This window comes from Cryptomeria japonica, unplaced genomic scaffold (genome assembly GCF_030272615.1).
Source record: "Cryptomeria japonica unplaced genomic scaffold, Sugi_1.0 HiC_scaffold_56, whole genome shotgun sequence".
In the NCBI taxonomy this organism is placed as follows: domain Eukaryota; kingdom Viridiplantae; phylum Streptophyta; class Pinopsida; order Cupressales; family Cupressaceae; genus Cryptomeria; species Cryptomeria japonica.
The window spans coordinates 305997-330000 of NW_026728878.1; the positions used below are offsets into that span (position 1 = coordinate 305997).

A 24004-nucleotide genomic window follows, 5' to 3' on the forward strand; every position below is an offset into this window, starting at 1 on the left:
CGCGTGCACCTTCGCCGGGGTGGGCACCTCGGCTGGGTTGCGCGCCCTGGTGCGCACCAAGGAGCGCTCCGAAGTGTGCTCCAAGGTGCGGCGTGCACGAAGTCGGAGCCCGGTTTGCCCCGGGTGCGCACCTCGCGTGCACCTTCGCCAGGGTGGGCACCTCGGTGTGCTCCGAGGTGCGAACCCGAGAGCGCTCCGAGGTGCCCACGAAGTCGAAAGTCGGGTTAATTGCATTGTTTTCCCCGGGTGCGCTCCGAGGTGCGCAACATCGGCGCGCACCAAGGAGGGCTCCGAAGTGTGCTCCAAGGTGCGCACGATGGCGTGCACCTCTGGTGCGCACGATTCGGAGCTCGGTTTGACCGGGGTGCGCACACCTTGGCTGGGTTGCGCACCTTTTGTGCGCTCCAAGGTGCGCACGAAGTCGGAGCTCGGTTTGCCCCGGGTGCGCACCTTCGCCAGGGTGCGCACCTTGATGCGCACGCCTTGGCTGGGCTGCGCACCTTGGTGGGCGCCATGGTGCGCACCTTTCGTGCGCTCCAAGGTGCGCACGAAGTCGGAGCTCGGTTTGCCCCGGGTGCGCACCTTGGTGGGCGCCATGGTGCACTCCGAGGTGCCCAAGATTGGTGCGCACCAAGGAGCGCTCCGAAGTGCGCTCCAAGGTGCGCGCGAAGTCGAAAGTTGGGTTAATTGTCCGGTTTGCCTCGGGTGCGCACCTTGCGTGCACCTTCGCCAGGGTGGGCGCCTTGGTGCGCACACCTTGGCTGGGCTGCGCACACCTTGGCACCCGCGTTTCCTTCATTTTAAATTTTTTTTTTTTACAATCTCTCAAGTGGGAAATTCTATAATCTCAACTTTTTTTGCCTTTTCAGGAAACTTTTGAATGGAGCGCATCATTGGTGCGCTCCGAAGTGTGCTCCAAAGCTCTCTCCAGCTGCGTGCACCTGCCCCGGCCGCGCACCCGGCCCCGCCCAGCTTCGCTCACCTGTCCCGGGCGTCTGGTGCGGAACCTTAGAGTAAGAAACATCACCGTGCACCTTGGCCAACGTGCGCGACTCGACCGAGCGCGCACTGGCCGAGGTGCACACCGATTTCACCTGGGTGCGCGCGCAGCACCTCGGGCGCACCGGGGTGCGCGCACAACGCCCGGGTTGCACCGTGGCCTGTGTGCTCGGGGCGCCTCGGGTGCGCGCTCGGTGTCGCCCCCGCGCGCGCGGTAGTGCGGGCAGCGCACCCCGGCCCGGCCCGGCCCCGACGAGAACGCAAACGGGCAAAAGGTTTATTCAAATAGCATTGCGACGCCCGGCGAAAAACTAAAAAAGGGTGCAACACCGGGACTTCCCGGGAGGTCACCCATCCCAGTACTACTCCGGCCCAAGCGCGCTTAACTGCGGAGTTCTGATGGGATCCGGTGCACTAACGCTGGTATGATCGCACCCGTTATGAGCTTGTCGCAGTGTGTACTTAGCAAACCGCGACCCACGTGCGAATCCACCCCGGCCACCCACCCCCGTCGAGGTGCACACCCTCCCTCGCGAAGTGCGCCCCGTTCGCCAAGTGTGAGCCCTGCCCGGGTGCGCGCACCTTGCTAGGGCGTCGGGTGTGCACCCGGCCCGGCCTACGTGCGTGCACCTGGAGGGGGCGTCGTGTGCGTGCAGTGTCCCGTCTGCAACGCGGTGCCCACACACCACCTCGGGCGCAACGACCTGCGCTCACATGTGGGCCGAGTGCACCTTGGTGCATGTTCGGGGCGCCTCGGGTGCACGCTCGATCTTGCCCCGGTGCACCAAGGCGCTCGGTTTGCCCCGGGTGCGCACTTGGTGCAAGGTGGGCACCCAAAATAGGGATCAAGCACCAAAACACAAGTTTCGGGATGCAAAATGGGACCCAAGGACCACAAATGCGTTCCAAGACCCATGATGGGTCCACGAGAACAAAAATGTGTTCCGAGACTTAATAAACAAATATTGGGTTTTAGGAGAAGAAACATGCTCTGATGCCCAAAACGAGAATCGACCCCGAAAAGGCCACAGGCCAAAAGTGGGATGCGAGACAAAAAAAAATGGGACCCGAGGACCAAAATTGGGTTCCCAGGTCGAAGACAGGGCAACCGGACAAGAAACGACCTCTAAGGCTCGAAATGAGTCCCGACGACTAAAACTTGACAAGAAGCACCCATCAGGCACCCAACTCGACACCCATGGGATGCCGACCCACCCGGGCTTCCACCTAGCACACCTTGGCACCCACCCACCCTCGCACCCAACCTCGCACCCAACTTAGCACCTTTGAACCCACATTGGCACTCACCCTGACCCTGGCACCTTGGAACCCACATTGGCACTCACCTTGACCCTGGCACCCACCTTTGCACTCACCTTGGGACCCACCCTGGCTCCCACCTCGGCACCCACCCAGACACCCACCTTGGTTCCTTGGCACCCACCTTGGATCCTTGGCACCCACCCCGACACCCACCTTGGCACGCAACTTGGCTACTTGCCACCCATCTTGGCTCCTTGACGCCCACCCCGACAACCACCCCGTGACCTACCCTGGCTAGGGTTGGTGCACACCCACCCTGGTGCCCACCTTGGCACCCACCCTATGACCCACCTTGGCACGCACCTTAGTACCCACCCCGTTACCCACCCTAGGACCCACCCCGTGACCCACCTTGGCCAGGGTGGGTGCCTTGGTGCGCACAACTTGCCTGGGCTGCACACCAGGGCGGGCTCAAGATGGCACCCGCGTTCCGTTTTTTTCACTATCTTTCAAAACGGAAATTTTAAAATCTCATTTTTTTCTTTTTTTTGCCTTTTCTGGAAATTAGTGAAGGCAGCGCATCAAAGGTGCGCAATGCTGGTGCGAACCCGGGAGCGCTCCGATGTGTGCTCCAAGGTGCGGCGTGCACGAAGTCCGAGCCCGGTTTGCCCCGGGTGCGCACCTCGCGTGCACCTTCGCCGGGGTGAGCACCTTGGCTGGGTTGCGCGCCCTGGTGCGTACCAAGGAGCGCTCTGAAGTGTGCTCCAAGGTGCGGCGTGCACGAAGTCGGAGCCCGGTTTGCCCCGGGTGTGCACCTCGGGTGCGCACCTCGCGTGCACCTTCGCTGCGGTGGGCACCTTGGCTGGGTTGCGCGCCTTGGTGGGCACCATGCAGTGCACGAAGTCGGAGCCCGGTTTGCCCCGGGCGCGCACCTCCGCCAGGGTGGGCACCTTGGTGCGCACAACTTGCCTGGGCTGCGCACCAGGAAGGGCTCAAGATGGCACCCGCGTTCCGTTTTTTTCACTATCTTTCAGAACGGAAATTTTAAAATATCGTTTTTTTTTGCCTTTTCTGGAAATTAGTGAAGGCAGCGCATCAAAGGTGCGCAACGCTGGTGCGAACCTGGGAGCGCTCCGATGTGTGCTCCAAGGTGCGGCGTGCACAAAGTCGGAGCCCGGTTTGCCCCGGGTGCGCCCTGGTGGGCACCATGGTGCGCACCAAGGAGCGCTCCGAAGTGTGCTACAAGGTGCGGCCTGCACGAAGTCGGAGCCCGGTTTGCCCCGGGTGTGCACCTCGGGTGGGCACCTTGGTGCGCATGCCTTGCCTGGGCTGCGCACCAGGGCGGGCTCAAGATGGCACCCGCGTTCCTTTTTTTTCACTATCTTTCAAAACGGAAATTTTAAAATCTCATTTTTTTTTGCCTTTTTCTGGAAATTAGTGAAGGCAGCGCATCAAAGGTGCGCACCTCGCTGCCCACCACGGTGCGCAACGCCGGTGGGCACCCGGGAGTGCTTCGAAGTGTGCTCCAAGGTGTTGCGTGCACGTTGTCGGAGCCCGGTTTGCCCCGGGTGCGCACCTCGCGTGCACCTTCGTCGGGGTGGGCACCTTGGCTTGGTTTGCCCCGGCTGCGCTCCGAAGCGGGGTTATTGGAGCGCCGCCTCTTTTTTTGTCGGAGCGTTTGGTGGGGTTTCTCGCATTGGCTCTTCCGAGGCCCGGTTGCCACCCTGGCGCGCACGAAGTCGGAAGTAGGGTTAATTGCCCGGGTGCGCACCTTTGCCAGGGTGGCACCTTACCTGGGCTGCGCACCAGGGCGGGCTCAAGATGGCACGCGCGTTCCGTTTTTTTCACTATCTTTCAAAACGGAAATTTTAAAATCTCCTTTTTTTTTTGCCTTTTCTGGAAATTAGTGAAGGCAGCGCATCAAAGGTGCGCACCTCGCTGCCCACCTTGGTGTGCTCTGAGGTGCGCACCCGGGAGCGCTACGAAGTGTGCTCCAAGGTGCGGCGTGCACGTTGTCGGAGCCCGGTTTGCCCCGGGTGCGCACCTCGCCTGCACCTTGGCCGGGGTGGGCACCTTGGCTGGGTTTGCCCAGGGTGCGCTCCGAAGCGGGGTTACTGGAGCGCCCCCTCTTTTTTTGTCAGAGAGTTTGGTGGGGTTTCTCGCATTGGCTCTTCCCAGGCCCGGTTGTTGGGTGCGCTCCCACCCTGGCGCGCGCGAAGTTGGAAGTTGGGTTAATTGCCCGGGCGCGCACCTTCGCCAGGGTGGGCACCTTGGTGCGCAAACCTTGGCTGGGCTGCGCACCAGGGCGGGCTCAAGATGGCACCAGCATTCCCTTTTTCTCACTATCTTTCAAAACGGAAATTTTAAAATCTCGTTTTTTTTTTGCCTTTTATGGAAATTAGTGAAGGCATCGCATCAAAGGTGCGCACCTCGCTGCCCACCTTGGTGTGCTCCGAGGTGCCCACCACGGTGCGCAACGCCGGTGCGAACCCGGGAGCGCCCCGATGTGTGCTCCAAGGTGCGGCGTGCACGAAGTCGGACCCCGGTTTGCCCCGGGTGCGCACCTCGCGTGCACCTTGGTGCGCACACCTTGGCTGGGTTGCGCGGCCTGGTGGGCACCATGGTGCGCACCAAGGAGCGCTCCGAAGTGTGCTCCAAGGTGCGGCGTGCACGAAGTCGGAGCCCGGTTTGCCCCGGGTGCGCACCTTCGCCGCGGTGGGCACCATGGCGTGCACGAAGTCGGAGCCCGGTTTGCCCCGGGTGCGCACCTCGCGTGCACCTTCGCCGGGGTGGGCACCTCGGCTGGGTTGCGCGCCCTGGTGCGCACCAAGGAGCGCTCTGAAGTGTGCTCCAAGGTGCGGCGTGCACGAAGTCGGAGCCCGGTTTGCCCCGGGTGTGCACCTCGCGTGCACCTTCGCTGCGGTGGGCACCTTGGCTGGGTTGCGCGCCTTGGTGGGCACCATGCAGTGCACGAAGTCGGAGCCCGGTTTGCCCCGGGCGCGCACCTCCGCCAGGGTGGGCACCTTGGTGCGCACAACTTGCCTGGGCTGCGCACCAGGAAGGGCTCAAGATGGCACCCGCGTTCCGTTTTTTTCACTATCTTTCAGAACGGAAATTTTAAAATATCGTTTTTTTTTGCCTTTTCTGGAAATTAGTGAAGGCAGCGCATCAAAGGTGCGCAACGCTGGTGCGAACCTGGGAGCGCTCCGATGTGTGCTCCAAGGTGCGGCGTGCACGAAGTCGGACCCCGGTTTGCCCCGGGTGCGCACCTCGCGTGCACCTTGGTGCGCACACCTTGGCTGGGTTGCGCGCCCTGGTGGGCACCATGGTGCGCACCAAGGAGCGCTCCGAAGTGTGCTCCAAGGTGCGGCGTGCACGAAGTCGGAGCCCGGTTTGCCCCGGGTGCGCACCTCGCGTGCACCTTCGCCGCGGTGGGCACCATGGCGTGCACGAAGTCGGAGCCCGGTTTGCCCCGGGTGCGCACCTCGCGTGCACCTTCGCCGGGGTGGGCACCTTGGTGTGCAGACCTTGGCTGGGTTGCGCGCCCTGGTGGGCACCATGGTGCGCACCAAGGAGCGCTCCGAAGTGTGCTCCAAGGTGCGGCCTGCACGAAGTCGGAGCCCGGTTTGCCCCGGGTGTGCACCTCGGGTGGGCACCTTGGTGCGCATGCCTTGCCTGGGCTGCGCACCAGGGCGGGCTCAAGATGGCACCCGCGTTCCTTTTTTTTCACTATCTTTCAAAACGGAAATTTTAAAATCTCATTTTTTTTTGCCTTTTTCTGGAAATTAGTGAAGGCAGCGCATCAAAGGTGCGCACCTCGCTGCCCACCATGGTGCGCAACGCCGGTGGGCACCCGGGAGTGCTTCGAAGTGTGCTCCAAGGTGTTGCGTGCACGTTGTCGGAGCCCGGTTTGCCCCGGGTGCGCACCTCGCGTGCACCTTCGTCGGGGTGGGCACCTTGGCTTGGTTTGCCCCGGCTGCGCTCCGAAGCGGGGTTATTGGAGCGCCGCCTCTTTTTTTGTCGGAGCGTTTGGTGGGGTTTCTCGCATTGGCTCTTCCGAGGCCCGGTTGCCACCCTGGCGCGCACGAAGTCGGAAGTAGGGTTAATTTCCCGGGTGCGCACCTTTGCCAGGGTGGCACCTTACCTGGGCTGCGCACCAGGGCGGGCTCAAGATGGCACGCGCGTTCCGTTTTTTTCACTATCTTTCAAAACGGAAATTTTAAAATCTCCTTTTTTTTTTGCCTTTTCTGGAAATTAGTGAAGGCAGCGCATCAAAGGTGCGCACCTCGCTGCCCACCTTGGTGTGCTCTGAGGTGCGCACCCGGGAGCGCTACGAAGTGTGCTCCAAGGTGCGGCGTGCACGTTGTCGGAGCCCGGTTTGCCCCGGGTGCGCACCTCGCCTGCACCTTGGCCGGGGTGGGCACCTTGGCTGGGTTTGCCCAGGGTGCGCTCCGAAGCGGGGTTACTGGAGCGCCCCCTCTTTTTTTGTCAGAGAGTTTGGTGGGGTTTCTCGCATTGGCTCTTCCCAGGCCCGGTTGTTGGGTGCGCTCCCACCCTGGCGCGCGCGAAGTTGGAAGTTGGGTTAATTGCCCGGGCGCGCACCTTCGCCAGGGTGGGCACCTTGGTGCGCAAACCTTGGCTGGGCTGCGCACCAGGGCGGGCTCAAGATGGCACCAGCATTCCCTTTTTCTCACTATCTTTCAAAACGGAAATTTTAAAATCTCGTTTTTTTTTTGCCTTTTATGGAAATTAGTGAAGGCATCGCATCAAAGGTGCGCACCTCGCTGCCCACCTTGGTGTGCTCCGAGGTGCCCACCACGGTGCGCAACGCCGGTGCGAACCCGGGAGCGCCCCGATGTGTGCTCCAAGGTGCGGCGTGCACGAAGTCGGACCCCGGTTTGCCCCGGGTGCGCACCTCGCGTGCACCTTGGTGCGCACACCTTGGCTGGGTTGCGCGGCCTGGTGGGCACCATGGTGCGCACCAAGGAGCGCTCCGAAGTGTGCTCCAAGGTGCGGCGTGCACGAAGTCGGAGCCCGGTTTGCCCCGGGTGCGCACCTTCGCCGCGGTGGGCACCATGGCGTGCACGAAGTCGGAGCCCGGTTTGCCCCGGGTGCGCACCTCGCGTGCACCTTCGCCGGGGTGGGCACCTCGGCTGGGTTGCGCGCCCTGGTGCGCACCAAGGAGCGCTCTGAAGTGTGCTCCAAGGTGCGGCGTGCACGAAGTCGGAGCCCGGTTTGCCCCGGGTGTGCACCTCGCGTGCACCTTCGCTGCGGTGGGCACCTTGGCTGGGTTGCGCGCCTTGGTGGGCACCATGCAGTGCACGAAGTCGGAGCCCGGTTTGCCCCGGGCGCGCACCTCCGCCAGGGTGGGCACCTTGGTGCGCACAACTTGCCTGGGCTGCGCACCAGGAAGGGCTCAAGATGGCACCCGCGTTCCGTTTTTTTCACTATCTTTCAGAACGGAAATTTTAAAATATCGTTTTTTTTTGCCTTTTCTGGAAATTAGTGAAGGCAGCGCATCAAAGGTGCGCAACGCTGGTGCGAACCTGGGAGCGCTCCGATGTGTGCTCCAAGGTGCGGCGTGCACGAAGTCGGACCCCGGTTTGCCCCGGGTGCGCACCTCGCGTGCACCTTGGTGCGCACACCTTGGCTGGGTTGCGCGCCCTGGTGGGCACCATGGTGCGCACCAAGGAGCGCTCCGAAGTGTGCTCCAAGGTGCGGCGTGCACGAAGTCGGAGCCCGGTTTGCCCCGGGTGCGCACCTCGCGTGCACCTTCGCCGCGGTGGGCACCATGGCGTGCACGAAGTCGGAGCCCGGTTTGCCCCGGGTGCGCACCTCGCGTGCACCTTCGCCGGGGTGGGCACCTTGGTGTGCAGACCTTGGCTGGGTTGCGCGCCCTGGTGGGCACCATGGTGCGCACCAAGGAGCGCTCCGAAGTGTGCTCCAAGGTGCGGCCTGCACGAAGTCGGAGCCCGGTTTGCCCCGGGTGTGCACCTCGGGTGGGCACCTTGGTGCGCATGCCTTGCCTGGGCTGCGCACCAGGGCGGGCTCAAGATGGCACCCGCGTTCCTTTTTTTTCACTATCTTTCAAAACGGAAATTTTAAAATCTCATTTTTTTTTGCCTTTTTCTGGAAATTAGTGAAGGCAGCGCATCAAAGGTGCGCACCTCGCTGCCCACCACGGTGCGCAACGCCGGTGGGCACCCGGGAGTGCTTCGAAGTGTGCTCCAAGGTGCTGCGTGCACGTTGTCGGAGCCCGGTTTGCCCCGGGTGCGCACCTCGCGTGCACCTTCGTCGGGGTGGGCACCTTGGCTGGGTTTGCCCCGGCTGCGCTCCGAAGCGGGGTTATTGGAGCGCCGCCTCTTTTTTTGTCGGAGCGTTTGGTGGGGTTTCTCGCATTGGCTCTTCCGAGGCCCGGTTGCCACCCTGGCGCGCACGAAGTCGGAAGTAGGGTTAATTGCCCGGGTGCGCACCTTTGCCAGGGTGGGCACCTTACCTGGGCTGCGCACCAGGGCGGGCTCAAGATGGCACGCGCGTTCCGTTTTTTTCACTATCTTTCAAAACGGAAATTTTAAAATCTCCTTTTTTTTTTGCCTTTTCTGGAAATTAGTGAAGGCAGCGCATCAAAGGTGCGCACCTCGCTGCCCACCTTGGTGTGCTCTGAGGTGCGCACCCGGGAGCGCTACGAAGTGTGCTCCAAGGTGCGGCGTGCACGTTGTCGGAGCCCGGTTTGCCCCGGGTGCGCACCTCGCCTGCACCTTGGCCGGGGTGGGCACCTTGGCTGGGTTTGCCCAGGGTGCGCTCCGAAGCGGGGTTACTGGAGCGCCCCCTCTTTTTTTGTCAGAGCGTTTGGTGGGGTTTCTCGCATTGGCTCTTCCCAGGCCCGGTTGTTGGGTGCGCTCCCACCCTGGCGCGCGCGAAGTTGGAAGTTGGGTTAATTGCCCGGGCGCGCACCTTCGCCAGGGTGGGCACCTTGGTGCGCACACCTTGGCTGGGCTGCGCACCAGGGCGGGCTCAAGATGGCACCAGCATTCCCTTTTTCTCACTATCTTTCAAAACGGAAATTTTAAAATCTCGTTTTTTTTTTGCCTTTTATGGAAATTAGTGAAGGCATCGCATCAAAGGTGCGCACCTCGCTGCCCACCTTGGTGTGCTCCGAGGTGCCCACCACGGTGCGCAACGCCGGTGCGAACCCGGGAGCGCCCCGATGTGTGCTCCAAGGTGCGGCGTGCACGAAGTCGGACCCCGGTTTGCCCCGGGTGCGCACCTCGCGTGCACCTTCGCCGGGGTGGGCACCTCGGCTGGGTTGCGCGCCCTGGTGCGCACCAAGGAGCGCTCCGAAGTGTGCTCCAAGGTGCGGCGTGCACGAAGTCGGAGCCCGGTTTGCCCCGGGTGCGCACCTCGCGTGCACCTTCGCCAGGGTGGGCACCTCGGTGCGCACACCTTCTCAATGTTTTCTTGCCATTTCTGGAAATTGGTGAAGGCAGCGCATCAAAGGTGCGCACCTCGGTGTGCTCCGAGGTGCGAACCCGAGAGCGCTCCGAGGTGCCCACGAAGTCGAAAGTCGGGTTAATTGCATTGTTTTCCCCGGGTGCGCTCCGAGGTGCGCAACATCGGCGCGCACCAAGGAGGGCTCCGAAGTGTGCTCCAAGGTGCGCACGATGGCGTGCACCTCTGGTGCGCACGATTCGGAGCTCGGTTTGACCGGGGTGCGCACACCTTGGCTGGGTTGCGCACCTTTTGTGCGCTCCAAGGTGCGCACGAAGTCGGAGCTCGGTTTGCCCCGGGTGCGCACCTTCGCCAGGGTGCGCACCTTGATGCGCACGCCTTGGCTGGGCTGCGCACCTTGGTGGGCGCCATGGTGCGCACCTTTCGTGCGCTCCAAGGTGCGCACGAAGTCGGAGCTCGGTTTGCCCCGGGTGCGCACCTTGGTGGGCGCCATGGTGCACTCCGAGGTGCCCAAGATTGGTGCGCACCAAGGAGCGCTCCGAAGTGCGCTCCAAGGTGCGCGCGAAGTCGAAAGTTGGGTTAATTGTCCGGTTTGCCTCGGGTGCGCACCTTGCGTGCACCTTCGCCAGGGTGGGCGCCTTGGTGCGCACACCTTGGCTGGGCTGCGCACACCTTGGCACCCGCGTTTCCTTCATTTTAAATTTTTTTTTTTTACAATCTCTCAAGTGGGAAATTCTATAATCTCAACTTTTTTTGCCTTTTCAGGAAACTTTTGAATGGAGCGCATCATTGGTGCGCTCCGAAGTGTGCTCCAAAGCTCTCTCCAGCTGCGTGCACCTGCCCCGGCCGCGCACCCGGCCCCGCCCAGCTTCGCTCACCTGTCCCGGGCGTCTGGTGCGGAACCTTAGAGTAAGAAACATCACCGTGCACCTTGGCCAACGTGCGCGACTCGACCGAGCGCGCACTGGCCGAGGTGCACACCGATTTCACCTGGGTGCGCGCGCAGCACCTCGGGCGCACCGGGGTGCGCGCACAACGCCCGGGTTGCACCGTGGCCTGTGTGCTCGGGGCGCCTCGGGTGCGCGCTCGGTGTCGCCCCCGCGCGCGCGGTAGTGCGGGCAGCGCACCCCGGCCCGGCCCGGCCCCGACGAGAACGCAAACGGGCAAAAGGTTTATTCAAATAGCATTGCGACGCCCGGCGAAAAACTAAAAAAGGGTGCAACACCGGGACTTCCCGGGAGGTCACCCATCCCAGTACTACTCCGGCCCAAGCGCGCTTAACTGCGGAGTTCTGATGGGATCCGGTGCACTAACGCTGGTATGATCGCACCCGTTATGAGCTTGTCGCAGTGTGTACTTAGCAAACCGCGACCCACGTGCGAATCCACCCCGGCCACCCACCCCCGTCGAGGTGCACACCCTCCCTCGCGAAGTGCGCCCCGTTCGCCAAGTGTGAGCCCTGCCCGGGTGCGCGCACCTTGCTAGGGCGTCGGGTGTGCACCCGGCCCGGCCTACGTGCGTGCACCTGGAGGGGGCGTCGTGTGCGTGCAGTGTCCCGTCTGCAACGCGGTGCCCACACACCACCTCGGGCGCAACGACCTGCGCTCACATGTGGGCCGAGTGCACCTTGGTGCATGTTCGGGGCGCCTCGGGTGCACGCTCGATCTTGCCCCGGTGCACCAAGGCGCTCGGTTTGCCCCGGGTGCGCACTTGGTGCAAGGTGGGCACCCAAAATAGGGATCAAGCACCAAAACACAAGTTTCGGGATGCAAAATGGGACCCAAGGACCACAAATGCGTTCCAAGACCCATGATGGGTCCACGAGAACAAAAATGTGTTCCGAGACTTAATAAACAAATATTGGGTTTTAGGAGAAGAAACATGCTCTGATGCCCAAAACGAGAATCGACCCCGAAAAGGCCACAGGCCAAAAGTGGGATGCGAGACAAAAAAAAATGGGACCCGAGGACCAAAATTGGGTTCCCAGGTCGAAGACAGGGCAACCGGACAAGAAACGACCTCTAAGGCTCGAAATGAGTCCCGACGACTAAAACTTGACAAGAAGCACCCATCAGGCACCCAACTCGACACCCATGGGATGCCGACCCACCCGGGCTTCCACCTAGCACACCTTGGCACCCACCCACCCTCGCACCCAACCTCGCACCCAACTTAGCACCTTTGAACCCACATTGGCACTCACCCTGACCCTGGCACCTTGGAACCCACATTGGCACTCACCTTGACCCTGGCACCCACCTTTGCACTCACCTTGGGACCCACCCTGGCTCCCACCTCGGCACCCACCCAGACACCCACCTTGGTTCCTTGGCACCCACCTTGGATCCTTGGCACCCACCCCGACACCCACCTTGGCACGCAACTTGGCTACTTGCCACCCACCTTGGCTCCTTGACGCCCACCCCGACAACCACCCCGTGACCTACCCTGGCTAGGGTTGGTGCACACCCACCCTGGTGCCCACCTTGGCACCCACCCTATGACCCACCTTGGCACGCACCTTAGTACCCACCCCGTTACCCACCCTAGGACCCACCCCGTGACCCACCTTGGCCAGGGTGGGTGCACCCACCCTGGTGCCCACCTTGGCACCCACCCATCCTAGCACCCAGCCTGTGACCGGGCTTGGAACCCAACCTTGCACCCGCACCCGTCTTGGCCAGTGTGGGTGCGCACCCATCCTGGCACCCACGTTGTGACACACCCTTTAACCCACGCACCCTAGCACCCACGTTGGCACCCACCTTGGAACCCAACCTAGCAACTTGGCACCCACCCCGTGACCCACCTTGGCATCCACCATAGCAGTCGCCGACTTGGCACCCACCTCGGCACCCACCTTGACACTTGTGGACCCACCTTGCCACTCACCCTAGCATCGACCCATCCTAGCACCCACCCTGGCACCTTTGCACCCTAGCACTCACCCATCCTAGCACCTAACCTGTGACCCACCTTGACACTCACCCTCGCACCCACCTTGGAACCCAACCTAGCACCCACCCACCCTGACACCAACCCTAGCACCTACCCACCCTTGCACCCACCCTGTGACCCATCTTGGCACCCACCCATCCTACCACTCAACCTATCACCCACCTTCTCACCCACCTTGGCATCCACCTTAGCACCCACCCACACTGGCACCTTGGCACCCACCTCGGGCAAGGTGGGTGCACACCCACCCTGGCACCCAATTTAGAACCCACCGAGCATGTTACCCACCTTGGCACCCACATTGCAGCCCACCCTAGTACCCACCCTATGACCCACATTGGCATCCACACCCTAGCACCCAGGCACCTCGACACCCGCCTTGACACCCACCCTAGCACTGAACCTGTGACCCACCTTGGAACTCACCCTAGAACCCACCCACCCTGTGAACCACCTTGGCATCCACCTTAGCACCCACCCACCTTGGCACCCACTCTAGCACTCACCCATCCTAACACCCAACTTGTTACCCACCTTGGCACCCGCCCTCGCGTCCACCTTGAAACCCACCCTAGCACCCACCCACGCAGGAGCCCACCTTGGCACCCAACCTAACACCCACGCATCCTGGCACCCAACTTGTGACCCACCTTGGAACCCACCCTAGTACCCACCTTTGAACCCACTATATCACCAACCCACCTTGGCACCCACCCTATGACCCTCTTTGGAATCCACCCTAGCACGCACCCACCCTGGCACCCACCATGGAGCGCACCCTAGCACCCACCCACCTCGGCACGCACCTCAACACCCACCTTGGTGTGCGCACTGCGCCAACCTCTCAAAGACCCTATGTGGTGCGCTCCAAAGTGTACACCTTTGGTGCGCTCCAAGGTGCGCACCTTTGGTGCACACCGAGGTGCACACCAAAGTGTGCACCGAGGTGAGCACCAAAGTGCACTCCAGGGTGCACACCAAGGCGTGCACCTTTGGTGCGGTCAATGCAAACGAATTCGGAAGTTGGGGTCGATGTCCTAATCGCTGCTGCAGACTACACGTATGAGAATCGGACAAATAGCTTTATATAGGGGAGGTGTTGCGTTTGATGGGTCGACTCCCCTGGTTGTGTGCACTGCACCAACTTCAAAGACCCTGTCTTGTTTAAGAAGTCAAAAGTTGGGGTGGATGTCCTAATCATTGCTGCAGTCTACGCATGTATGAGAATCAGACAAATAGCTTATATAGGGGAGGTGTTGCATTCGGTGGGTTGACTCCCCTGGTTGTGCGCACTGCGCCAACCTCAAAGACCCCGCATAGCAGAAGAAGTCGGAAGTCGGATTTTGGTGAGCACCAAGGCGTGCACCTTTGGTGCGGTCAACGCAGACGAATTCAGAAGTTGGGGTGGATGTCCTAATCGTTGTTGCAGGCTACACATGTATGAGAATCAGACAAATAGCTTATATAGGGGAGGTGTTGGGTTTGATGGGTCAACTCCCTTGGTTGTGCGCATTACGCCAACCTCAAAGACCTTGTTTTCGTTAAGAAGTCAAAAGTTGGGGTCAATGTCCTAATGGCTCCTGCAGGCTACACATGTATGAGAATCGGACAAATAGCTTATATAGGGGAGGTGTTGGGTTTGATGGGTCGACTCCCCTGGTTGTGCGCATTACGTCAACCTCAAAGACCTTGTTTTCGTTAAGAAGTCAAAAGTTGGGGTCGATGTCCTAATTGCTCCTGTAGACTACACATGTATGAGAATCAGACAAATAGCTTATATAGGGGAGGTGTTGGGTTTGATGGGTTGACTCCCCTAGTTGTTCGCATTACACCAACCTCAAAGACCTTGTTTTCGTTTAGAAGCCGAAAGTTGGGGTCGATGTCCTAATTGCTCCTGCAGGCTACGCATGTATGAGAATCAGACAAATAGCTTATATAGGGGAGGTGTTGGGTTTGATGGGTCGACTCCCCTGGTTGTGCGCATTGCGCCAACCTCAAAGACCCTGCATTGCGGATGAAGTCGAAAGTCAGAGTTTGGTGTGCTACAAGGTGTGGTCGAAGGTGCTCACCTAGGTGTGCACCTTTGGAGCACAGGAAAAGTGCCCTCCAAAAGTGCGCACCTTTGGAGTGCACAAAAGTGCCCTCCAAAAGTGCGCACCTTTGGAGCGCAGAAAAGTGCCCTCCAAAAAGTGCCCTCCAAAAGTGCGCACCTTTGGAGCGCAGAAAAGTGCCCTCCAAAAAGTGCCCTCCAAAAGTGCGCACCTTTGGAGCGCAGAAAAGTGCCCTCCAAAAAGTGCCCTCCAAAAGTGCGCACCTTTGGAGCGCAGAAAAGTGCCCTCCAAAAAGTGCCCTCCAAAAGTGCGCACCTTTGGAGCGCAGAAAAGTGCCCTCCAAAAAGTGCCCTCCAAAAGTGCGCACCTTTGGAGCGCAGAAAAGTGCCCTCCAAAAAGTGCCCTCCAAAAGTGCGCACCTTTGGAGCGCAGAAAAGTGCCCTCCAAAAAGTGCCCTCCAAAAGTGCGCACCTTTGGAGCGCAGAAAAGTGCCCTCCAAAAAGTGCCCTCCAAAAGTGCGCACCTTTGGAGCGCAGAAAAGTGCCCTCCAAAAAGTGCCCTCCAAAAGTGCGCACCTTTGGAGCGCAGAAAAGTGCCCTCCAAAAAGTGCCCTCCAAAAGTGCGCACCTTTGGAGCGCAGAAAAGTGCCCTCCAAAAGTGCGCACCTTTGGAGCGCACAAAAGTGCCCTCCAAAAGTGCGCACTTTTGGTGCGCACCAAGGCGCTGGTTCGGTCGTTGCAGGCGAGTTCGGAAGTTGGGGTCGATGTCCTGAGCGGAGGTGCAAACTACACAGGTGTCGGAATCGGACAAATAGCTTATATAGGGGAGGTGTATGCTTCGATGGGTCGACTCCCCAGGTTGAGCGCACCGCGCCAACCTCAAAGACCCTACGGTATGGATGATGTCGGAAGTTGGGTCCGATGACCGATTCGATTAGTAGGTATGCTCATGAGGTCGGAATTTGGGTCCGATGACCTGCCATGTGCAGGAAGGCGAATGTTGACACTGTGCGTTGCAAGGTGCACACCAAGGCGCTGGTGCGGTCTTTTTAGTCGAGTTCGGAAGTTGGGGTCGATGTCCTGATCGGAGGTGCAAGCTACACAGGTGTGGGAATCGGACAAATAGCTTATATAGGGGAGGTGTATGCTTCGTTGGGTCGACTCCCCGGGTTGAGCGCACCGCGCCAACCTCAAAGACCCTACGGTATGGATGAAGTCGGAAGTTGGGTCCGATGACCGATTCGATATGTAGGCATACTCGCGAGGTCGGAATTTGGGTCCGATGACCTGCCACGTGCAGGAAGGCGAATGTTGGCACTGTGCGTTGCAAGGTGCGCACCAAGGCGCTGGTTCGGTCGTTGGAGGCGAGTTCGGAAGTTGGGGTCGATGTCTTGATCGGAGGTGCAAACTACACAGGTGTGGGAATCGGACAAATAGCTTATATAGGGGAGGTGTATGCTTCGTTGGGTCGACTCCCCGGGTTGAGCGCACCGCGCCAACCTCAAAGACCCTACGGTATGGATGAAGTCGGAAGTTGGGTCCGATGACCGATTCGATATGTAGGCATACTCGCGAGGTCGGAATTTGGGTCCGATGACCTGCCATGTGCAGGAAGGCGAATGTTGGGACTGTGCGTCGCAAGGTGCGCACCAAGGCGCTGGTGCCGTCGTTGCAGTCGAGTTCGGAAGTTGGGGTCGATGTCCTGGTCAGAGGTGCAAACTACACAGGTGTGGGAATCGGACAAATAGCTTATATAGGGGAGGTGTATGCTTCGATGGGTCGACTCCCTGGGTTGAGCGCACCGCGCCAACCTCAAAGACCCTACAGTATGGATGAAGTCGGAAGTTGGGTCCGATGACCGATTCGATACGTAGGCATATTGGCGAGGTCTGAATTTGTGTCCGATGACCTGCCATGCGCAGGAAGGCGGAATTTGGGTCCGATGACCGAGTTGATGGCGTGCCATGCGCAGAAAGGCGGAATTTGGGTCCGATGACCGAGTTGATGTTGATGGCCCGCCATGCACAGGAAGGCGGAATTTGGGTCCGATGACCGATTTGAAGGCGTGCCATACGCAAAAAGGCGGAGTTTGGGTCCGATGACCGAGTTGATATTGATGGCCCGCCATGCGCAGGAAGGCGGAATTTGGGTCCGATGACCTGACATACGCATGGAGTCCGACTCGGGGGCCGATGTTCGATTCGATGACTTGCATTGTGGGTAAAGTCGGAAGTTGTGGTCTTTGACCCGATTCGATGACCAGACTTCGGCTGCTTGAGAATCGGACAAATAACTTATATAGGGGAGGTAGTGTTCTCGAGCATCCTCCCCCCGTGCCCGTTTATGTCGATTGATGCTGGTGCTCGACTGGTTGGAGCGCTCGGATGCAAAAATCTTGCACCAGGATTTATCGATTGTGATGGACACGGCAAGTCTCCTGATTGCTATGCAGGAGCTCATCGTGAATCTCTATGCGGCCTTGGTATGGACTCGACCTGCGGAATGGTTCGGCAATGGTAGTCGCTCCAACACGTCCTTGCAATGGCCACAGAGGTGATTCGACTAGAGCTCCAGTCTAGCTTTTGGGTTGCTTGGCGGACTGGTATAGCCGCGATCGAGTTCCGGCCATGAACGTTTTAGATAGCTCTTGGGCTTTCTGGGACGGAAGTCGGAAGTTTGGGCTGTTGTCCGATTTGATGACCATTCTTCGGATGTGTGAGAATCGGACAAATAACTTATATAGGGGACTGTGTTGTCTCACGCAGCCCCCTCCGTGCCCCTCTATCTCGACCGATGTTGGTGCTTGAAAGGGTTGGGATCGCTCGGATTTATAAACGTGCACCACCATTTGTCGAGTGTGAGGGACGCGGCAGGTCTCCTAAATGCTATGCGGGCGCTCTCTGAGAATCTCTATCCGGCCTCGACACAGACTAGTCTTGCTGAATGGTTTGGCACTGGTAGTCGATCCAACACGTCGTTGTTGTGGCCGCCTAGGCGATTCGATTCGAGCCCCCGTCTAGCTTTTGGGTTGCTTGGCGGATTTTGCCCTATCCGCAAGTGAGCTCGGTCCCTAAACGTTCGAGAAACCCGATTGCTATGCGCCGACTCTCTTTCTTGCGAGCCTCCATCTAGCTTTTGGGTCTCTACGGAACGGAAGTCGGAATCTGGGACCGTTGTTTGATTCGACGAGGCAGACTACGGTTGTGCGAGAATCGGACAAATAACTTATATAGGGGAGGTGTTGACTGGAGCATTCTCCCCCGTGCCCCTCTAACTCGACCAATGCTGGCGCTCGAACGGTGGTAGCGCTCGGATTTTCATTGAGCGCCAGCATTGGTCGATTTAGAGGGGCATGCGAGATTCCCGAATGCTATGCGAGGGCTCTAACGGAAATGTCTATTGGTTTCGGTATGGATGCAATTGCGAGTGGTTCGGCAAAGGTAGTCGTTCCGATGCGTCCATGTCGTGGCCAAATCGATAATTCGATTTGAGCCCTCGTATAGCATTTGGGTCTCTCGATGTGATTCCGCATTCCAGTCCCTTTGGGCACTGCTTGAGCCGCATCCCAGGGGGTTCCCTTCCCAATAATCTGCCTCGCAACCCGATTGCTATGCGGTGAGGCTCCTCGGCCGCCTCGGAACTATCTGTGTATCAGACGCATCGCGGGATAAGGGGTTGGCAACGGTAGTCGCCCCAAGCGCGTCCGATGCTTGGACCATTCCGAGGCGGCCCTGAAGCCTCTTCCGTCTAGCCGTTGGGTCCTTCTCGCCGCATCCCTCGCCTCGCACCCCGATTGCTATGCGGTGAGGCTCCTCGGCCGCCTCGGAACTATCTGTGTATCGGACGCGTCGCGGGATAAGGGGTTGTCACTGGTAGTCGCCCCAAGCGCGTCCGATGCTTGGACCATTCCGAGGCGGCCCTGAAGCCTCTTCCGTCTAGCCGTTGGGTCCTTCTCGCCGCATCCCTCGCCTCGCACCCCGATTGCTATGCGGTGAGGCTCCTCGGCCGCCTCGGAACTATCTGTGTATCGGACGCGTCGCGGGATAAGGGGTTGTCACTGGTAGTCGCCCCAAGCGCGTCCGATGCTTGGACCATTCCGAGGCGGCCCTGAAGCCTCTTCCGTCTAGCCGTTGGGTCCTTCTCGCCGCATCCCTCGCCTCGCACCCCGATTGCTATGCGGTGAGGCTCCTCGGCCGCCTCGGAACTATCTGTGTATCGGACGCGTCGCGGGATAAGGGGTTGTCACTGGTAGTCGCCCCAAGCGCGTTCGATGCTTGGACCATTCCGAGGCGGCCCTGAAGCCTCTTCCGTCTAGCCGTTGGGTCCTTCTCGCCGCATCCCTCGCCTCGCACCCCGATTGCTATGCGGTGAGGCTCCTCGGCCGCCTTGGAACTATCTGTGTATCGGACGCGTCGCGGGATAAGGGGTTGTCACTGGTAGTCGCCCCAAGCGCGTCCGATGCTTGGACCATTCCGAGGCGGACCCGAAGCCTCTTCCGTCTAGCCGTTGGGTCCTTCTCGCCGCATCCTTCGCCTCGCACCCCGATTGCTATGCGGTGAGGCTCCTCGGCCGCCTCGGAACTATCTGTGTATCGGACGCGTCGCGGGATAAGGGGTTGTCACTGGTAGTCGCCCCAAGCGCGTCCGATGCTTGGACCATTCCGAGGCGGACCCGAAGCCTCTTCCGTCTAGCCGTTGGGTCCTTCTCGCCGCATCCCTCGCCTCGCACCCCGATTGCTATGCGGTGAGGCTCCTCGGCCGCCTTGGAACTATCTGTGTATCGGACGCGTCGCGGGATAAGGGGTTGTCACTGGTAGTCGCCCCAAGCGCGTCCGATGCTTGGACCATTCCGAGGCGGACCCGAAGCCTCTTCCGTCTAGCCGTTGGGTCCTTCTCGCCGCATCCCTCGCCTCGCACCCCGATTGCTATGCGGTGAGGCTCCTCGGCCGCCTTGGAACTATCTGTGTATCGGACGCGTCGCGGGATAAGGGGTTGTCACTGGTAGTCGCCCCAAGCGCGTCCGATGCTTGGACCATTCCGAGGCGGACCCGAAGCCTCTTCCGTCTAGCCGTTGGGTCCTTCTCGCCGCATCCCTCGCCTCGCACCCCGATTGCTATGCGGTGAGGCTCCTCGGCCGCCTTGGAACTATCTGTGTATCGGACGCGTCGCGGGATAAGGGGTTGTCACTGGTAGTCGCCCCAAGCGCGTCCGATGCTTGGACCATTCCGAGGCGGCCCCGAAGCCTCTTCCGTCTAGCCGTTGGGTCCTTCTCGCCGCATCCCTCGCCTCGCACCCCGATTGCTATGCGGTGAGGCTCCTCGGCCGCCTTGGAACTATCTGTGTATCGGACGCGTCGCGGGATAAGGGGTTGTCACTGGTAGTCGCCCCAAGCGCGTCCGATGCTTGGACCATTCCGAGGCGGCCCCGAAGCCTCTTCCGTGTAGCCGTTGGGTCCTTCTCGCCGCATCCCTCGCCTCGCACCCCGATTGCTATGCGGTGAGGCTCCTCGGCCGCCTTGGAACTATCTGTGTATCGGACGCGTCGCGGGATAAGGGGTTGTCACTGGTAGTCGCCCCAAGCGCATCCGATGCTTGGACCATTCCGAGGCGGACCTGAAGCCTCTTCCCTCTAGCCGTTGGGGCTTTCTCGCCGCATCCCTCGCCTCGCACCCTGATTGCTATGCTGTGAGGCTCCTCGGCCGCCTTGGAACTATCTGTGTATCGGACGCATCGCGGGATAAGGGGTTGGCAGTGGTAGTCGCCCCAAGCGCATCCGATGCTTGGACCATTCCGAGGCGGCCCTGCAGCCTCTTCCGTCTAGCCGTTGGGGCCATCTCGCCGCATCCCCCACCTCGCACCACGATTGCTATGCGGTGAGGCTCCTTGGCCGCCTCGGAACTATCTGTGTATCGGACGCATCGCGGGATAAGGGGTTGTCACTGGTAGTCGCCCCAAGCGCGTCCGATGCTTGGACTATTCCGAGGCGGCCCTGCAGCCTCTTCCGTCTAGCCGTTGGGGCCATCTCGCTGCATCCCCCACCTCCTCGGCCGCCTCGGAACTATCTGTGTATCGGACGCATCGCGGGATAAGGGGTTGGCAGTGGTAGTCGCCCCAAGCGCGTCCGATGCTTGGACTATTCCGAGGCAGCCCTGCAGCCTCTTCCGTCTAGCCTTTGGGGCCATCTCGCCGCATCCCTCGCCTCGCACCCCGATTGCTATGCGGTGAGGCTCCTCGGCCGCCTGGGAACTATCTTCGTATCGGACGCATCGCGGGATAAGGGGTTGTCACTGGTAGTCGCCCCAAGCGCGTCCGATGCTTGGACTATTCCGAGGCGGCCCTGTGGCCTCTTCCGTCTAGCCGTTGGGGCCATCTCGCCGCATCCCCCACCTCGCACCCCGATTGCTATGCGGTGAGGCTCTTCGGCCGCCTTGGAACTATCTTCGTATCGGACGCATCGCGGGATAAGGGGTTGTCACTGGTAGTGGCCCCAAGCGCGTCCGATGCTTGGACTATTCCGAGGCGGCCCTGCAGCCTCTTCCGTCTAGCCGTTGGGGCCATCTCGCCGCATCCCCCACCTCGCACCCCGATTGCTATGCGGTGAGGCTCCTCGGCCGCCTTGGAACTATCTTCGTATCGGACGCATCGCGGGATAAGGGGTTGTCACTGGTAGTCGCCCCAAGCGCGTCCGATGCTTGGACTATTCCGACGCGGCCCTGTGGCCTCTTCCGTCTAGCCGTTGGGGCCATCTCGCCGCATCCCCCACCTCGCACCCCGATTGCTATGCGGTGAGGCTCCTCGGCCGCCTTGGAACCATCTTCGTATCGGACGCATCGCGGGATAGGGGGCTGTCACTGGTAGTCGCCCCAAGCGTGTCCGATGCTTGGACCATTCCTAGGCGGCCCTGAAGCCTCTTCCGTCTAGCCGTTGGGGCCTTCCCGCCCCATCCCTCGCCTCGCACCCCCGATTGCTATGCGGTGAGGCTCCTCGGCCGCCTTGGAACCATCTGTGTATCGGACGCATCGCGGGATAAGGGGTTGGCACTGGCAGTCGCCCCAAGCGCGTCCGATGCTTGGACCATTCCGAGGTGGCCCTGAAGCCTCTTCCGTCTAGCCGTTGGGGCCTTCCCGCCCCATCCCTCGCCTCGCACCCCGATTGATATGCGGTGAGGCTCCTCGGCCGCCTTGGAACTATCTGTGTATCGGACGCATCGCGGGATAAGGGGTTGGCACTGGTAGTCGTCCCAATCGCATCCGATGCTTGGACCATTCCGAGGCGGCCCTGCAGCCTCTTCCGTTTAGCCGTCGGGGCCTTCCCGCCGCATCCCTCGCCTCGCATCCCGATTCCTATGCGGTGAGTCTTCTCGGCCGCCGCGGAACTATACCTGTTATTGCTACTGCATCCTTCGGCTGGTAACCTCCTCTGCCGCCTTGGAACGTTCTCTTTGTCGGACGCGTCGCGGGATAAGGGGTTGGCACTGGTAGTCGCCCCAAGCGCGCCCGATGCATAGACCGCTCCGAGTCGACCTTGCTTTCAGCCTCTCACATGCATAGACCTCTCTGAGTCGACCCTGCAGCCTCTCACGTTTAGCCTTTGGAATCTCGCCTCACAACATGATTGCTATCCTTGATGCATCCCTTGCCTCGAGCCCTGATTGCTTTCTTGGCTGCATCCCTCCTCTCCTCACAGCCCGGTTGTCATCACTGCTTCATCCGTCGCTTCATGCATTCTGGCTGCTGGGCCCTTCCCACCGCACACCTCGATTGCTATCTCTTCTGCATCACACACCCCGATTGCTATCTCTGCTACATCCCTCGGCTCTCACTTCTGCATCCTTCGCCTCACACCTCGATTGCTATCAATGCTGCATCCGTAACCTCACACCCCGATTGCTATGCGGGGAGGCTCCTTGGCCGCCTTGGAAATTTCTGTGTGTCGGACGCACCGCGGGATAAGGGGTTGGCACTGGTAGTCGCCCCAAGTGCGCCCGATTCTTAGACCGCTTCGAGGTGACCTCGTAGCCTCTTTCGTCTAGGCTTCCTGCCTTCAACGCCCTTTTTACACCTCGATTGCTATGCGCGGGCTCGTTGGCGTCTATCACCTCTCTGCGAAGAGTGGCACGATGATTGTTGGGGTAAATCGTAGCAGTCCGATCTCTGGCCTTGGGCCATTGTGAGGGCTGATCGATTTCCTGTGCGCATCTCGTGTTCGCCCAGTAACAGACTCGACGACTTGTAATCGGTCTTGTTCCCGATTGTTCCTGGAGGTAGTCTTCGGAACTCTTGGATTTGACCTGTCACTCGAACTGTCCTCTTCCGAGGATGCTTGTGTGTGTGTGCTTGTGCCATTTCCTTGGCGGTATTAACGAGATATTAAAGAGCGGAGTGAGCGCCTCGCCCAGCTATGTTTGGGGCTCTCACTCCCTTACCCGGTGTGCGACCGCTTTGCACGTAGGTTGCGGAGCATCGCGACTCTTTCGATGTTTGGCGGTTGTCTTCCGGTGATGCGTTGGTCCCGAAGTGCACGTTACTAGCATTTCTGCCATTGTTCTCGATCTTTGGCACGTTCCTTCGTTGCAATTGGATATATATCTCCGTTTATACGCGCAGGCTTCTCCCGCCTATTCAGCGCTGTCCCACTCTCAGCACTCTCGTGGTCTCCTTGGCTTCTCTCTCCCGTGAGCGAGCTCTCTTCTCGAGTCTTTTCCATGTCCCATGGAGGTTGCCTTGCGAAATTCGGGCACACAAACGTGACCGGATAAGAGCGGAATTGCCTATGAGGAGAAGCTCACCTTAGGGAGCAGCAATGCCGAGTGTTTCGACAGAGGGTAGAGGGGGCGTTGTTTGGGCGGTTGCACAAAAGAGTGCTACGTTTGCACTGAAGGTTGCTTCTTCGTCTCCGACGAACTCTTCGAGGCAAAAAAGCTTGTTTACGGGGTCGAGGTGGGACTGTTCGTGCGAGTTGCGCCACCAAAAGTGCGTAGGGGGCATATACCTGGGAAATGGATGTCTCTGAGTGGCCTTACTCGGTCGCGTGCACGGTGCATTCTCTAACGGCAGGACTGTCGCGAGCATGTGCGGTTCGGATGTTTTCGGGTAAAGGGTTCCGTACGGGATGTTCTTCCCAGGCTCCTGTGAACCGAGACTCTGCATCGTCATGCTCCGGCTCCCGTGGGTGCTTCATGCCTCGTCGAGCTGTTTGTCGTGGACGATTAAGGCCGAGGCCTTCCTTCGAGAGGGGAATTGTTCAGGCTGGTCGAGGCGGGATTGTTCGTGCGGGGTGCACCACCA

General features: G+C 60.1%; 2 non-coding genes across 2 annotated transcripts; both read right to left on the reverse strand.

The window, feature by feature from the left end:
• Window positions 1-1317: 1317 nt before the first annotated feature.
• On the reverse strand, window positions 1318-1436 carry LOC131863159 (5S ribosomal RNA). The gene has a single exon (XR_009362094.1). It is a non-coding gene; the product is annotated as a 5S ribosomal RNA (ribosomal RNA).
• Window positions 1437-10924: 9488 nt separating this feature from the next.
• Window positions 10925-11043, reverse strand: LOC131863160 (5S ribosomal RNA). The gene has a single exon (XR_009362095.1). It is a non-coding gene; the product is annotated as a 5S ribosomal RNA (ribosomal RNA).
• Window positions 11044-24004: the final 12961 nt, after the last annotated feature.